The sequence below is a fragment of the Alligator mississippiensis genome, chromosome 1 (genome assembly GCF_030867095.1).
Source record: "Alligator mississippiensis isolate rAllMis1 chromosome 1, rAllMis1, whole genome shotgun sequence".
Classification (NCBI taxonomy): Eukaryota; Metazoa; Chordata; order Crocodylia; family Alligatoridae; genus Alligator; species Alligator mississippiensis.
Window position 1 is genome coordinate 442,290,131 of NC_081824.1, and position 3,270 is coordinate 442,293,400.

Sequence of the window (3,270 nt, forward strand, 5' to 3'; positions counted from 1 at the left end):
TCATAGAAAGAGACTAGGTTGGTCAGGCACGATCTGCCCGCCACAAACCCATGCTGGTTTCCCCTCAGCATAATTTGTCCTGCCGGGCTCTCACAAATGTGAGCCTTGATAATTTTTTCAAATACTTTACCAAGGATGGAGGTGAGACTGACCGGCCTATAGTTGCCTGGGTCCTCCTTCCTCCCCTTTTTGAAAATGGGGACCACGTTAGCCCTTTTCCAGTCCTCCGGGACTTGGCCTGTGCGCCACGAGCATTCGAATATTCGGGAACCAGCAGCGGGAAGGAGAGGAGGCAGCACACGTGTGTCCCGCACGCACGTGTGCCCTTCTTACCAACCAACTGACCGGAGGCGGCGGCGGCAGCAGCAACAACAGAGGAATCAGCAGCGGGGGCAGCAGCAGCTGATCCCCCGAAGGTAAGTGGGGCGGAGGGACCCGGCGCAGCTGAGCTGGATCCGGAGGGGAAGCCCCCCGGGTCCCATATAGCTGAGCCGGTAGGGAGCCGCGCTCCCGAGCCGCGCAGCGCGAACAGAGCGCGCAAACAGGTGCGCTCTGTAAGAGCACGCCGGCGTTTGCGCGGGCGTTCGCGCCGGAGGGCGGGCCAGGAGGGCCAGGAGTGGGACTCCTGTAGGGGTAGGGCGTAGACACCGCGCAGGTCTACAAACAGCAGCTTGTAGAATGGTGTCTACGAGGAGTACTGCTAGGGCCTCTGCCCAGGGGGACAAGGCTACCCGGGGCAGGTCTGAGGCCTCCACCCAGACCGAGCCCATGGGGGAGCCGGTGTCCCCCTACCTCCTGGCCTGTGGGGTATCCCCAGCAGGGCCGGGGGGAGCAGAGATTGGGGGCCCCCACACCTGTCCAGCAGGTGCCCGTCTTAGGGCCCTGGAGGCGCAGGTGAGGGAGCTCCGGGAGGAGGTTAGCAGGCTGAGGGGGATCAGGGAGGCGGAGGATGAAATTGACAGTTATTTCCTTTCCCTGCAGGCCCAGGCACCAAAGGAAGAAGCACCCCGGGGAATACCCTCCACAGCAGAGTGGCAGACGGTCACAGCCAGGACCGGAGCGGCACGCAGAGAACCGGTACCAGCTTCTCCAGTCCGACTGGTGAACAGGTACGAGGCCCTGGCGACCCTGCAGGAGATGGAAGGGGAGGAGGACACCCTTGGGCAAGAAGAAACACCCCGTTCTTCACACCCCAAACAGATCAAGAGATCCACGATGACCCAGAGGAAGAGGCGACGTGTGCTCGTCATAGGAGACTCCATCCTGAGAGGTACGGAAGGACCCATCTGTCGCCAGGACCCCTCGGCACGAGAGGTATGCTGCCTCCCTGGAGCAAAGATTCGGGATGTGACGGAGGTAATCCAGGCCAGGATCAAGCCCACCGATTATTACCCCATGGTCCTAGTCCATGTGGGTACTAATGATGCGGCCAGGAGAACCCCCGATCACTTGATGGCGGACTACTGTGCTCTGGGCGGCGTGCTGAAGGAGTTCGGTGCCCAGGTGGTTTTCTCTTCCATCCTACCAGTGACCGGATGAGGAAGACGGCAGGAGAACTGCATGAGAGAGACCAACTGGCGGCTTCGGCAGTGGTGTCTCGAGGCAGGCTTCGGCTTCCTGGCTTCCAGGCTTCCATGCCTGTCTCTACTCCAGAAATTACTGTCTCTACTCCAGAGATTTTACAACCTAAAAAAATAGTTATAAAATAATAGATGATTGCATAGCACACAATTCAAATTTAAAAGCATCTTGTGAAAAAAAATGGTTGCTAAGAGATTTAATGGGTGTGTCTACAAGTGGATTTAAACATGACTAAATTTAATGTGCATTAAGCTAATGTGCATTAAGCAAATTTTGGCAGATGTCTACATGTGTAGAGATTTAGCACTAAAGTTAGTGCCAAGTTCCTGCAGCCCTGCCATGTATCCTTAATGGCTGGGCAGACCCGGCACTAAAATTAGTTCCAGGTTGCATACATGTGCATTAATGTGCTTTAACTAAGTGCACCTAAATTTGATACCTACATTTATAGGTATCAAATTTAGGCACAATTAACTTAATTTCACCATTTTTAATGTGCGTTAAGGGTGTAGCCTTGTGCCCATAATGTGTATTAAATTAGGCTAATGCACATTAATGCATCTCATGTAGATGCACCCAATATGCTACAAAAATGTAAATTGTGCCAGTGTGTGTGTGTACATGCATACACAGACATACACACAGAAAAAAATTAATGTATCTACATGCAATATCAACCTACACACATCAACAGCAAATCAGCCTTATCCAACCACAACCATTGAGGTCATACACTAACAACATTTCACTAAATCTTACACATTTATAAAACTGAATACACTTTCATTCAGAAATAAAAAATATTTTCATTAGACCTCCAAAATAGCACAAAAATTATGAAAACAATGCACTGAAACAATTGATAGCTCAGCTCCAATAGATCTATTTGTCTTCATGCCTGAGGTATTATCAATTATGCATTACTGTTTGTCCCACATATGGAACATTTTGCCTTTTGTTTGTAATACTGTTCTGACATTATAGCTCTGGAAAAAAGGTCTCATGAAACTGTAATCTGGTGAGAGGAAATTTCTTTTAGTAATAAGAAAATCAGATCTAGGAATAAACGTACTGCTTAAATGTGTCGAGTTTAATAGGTGTTGATGCCTCCGTACTTGAGGGCAACCTTGAGTGTGTCTTTGTTCCATTTCCTTTGGCTGCCCTTTGAGTGTTGGCCAATGGAGAGCTGGGAAAAGAGAATCTGGTGAGGAAGGCAGTTCTTGGACATCTGGATGCAGTGGCCCATCCATCAGAGTTGATTTCTCAAGAGCAAGGCTTTTATGCTGGTGGATGCAGCTTCAAGGAGGATGCTTACACTGGTCCAGTGGTCCTCCTATTTGATCCCCAGGATTTGATACAAGCACTGCTGGTGAAAGCTCTCAAGGGTCTTAATGTGGTGTCGGTAGACATTCCAGGTTTCACTGCAGTAGAGGAGGGTGGTCAGCATGACAGCCTTGTAAACCAGGACCATCGTCGACTTCCAAAGGTCTCTATTTTTGAAGACACATTGTTGCAGCTTGAAGAAGACAACACTGGCGTAGTTGACCTGGTGTGTGCAAGAGGCCTGACAGAGGACTAAGTTTGGTCAGGCTTTAAACATTCTGGATGTCATGGGCCACAGTGTAGGGAAGGTACGCAGCTGTGGATAGCGCCCCCTGGCACTGGGGCATATAATAGGCAGCCTACTGC

At 50.6% G+C, this 3,270-nt stretch overlaps 1 long non-coding RNA gene across 1 annotated transcript; it reads left to right on the plus strand.

Moving 5' to 3' along the window:
• Positions 1 to 810: 810 nt before the first annotated feature.
• On the plus strand, positions 811 to 1,421 carry LOC132250261 (uncharacterized). The gene is made up of 2 exons (XR_009461922.1): positions 811 to 1,109; positions 1,201 to 1,421. It is a non-coding gene; the product is annotated as an uncharacterized LOC132250261 (long non-coding RNA).
• The last annotated feature ends 1,849 nt before the right edge of the window (positions 1,422 to 3,270 follow it).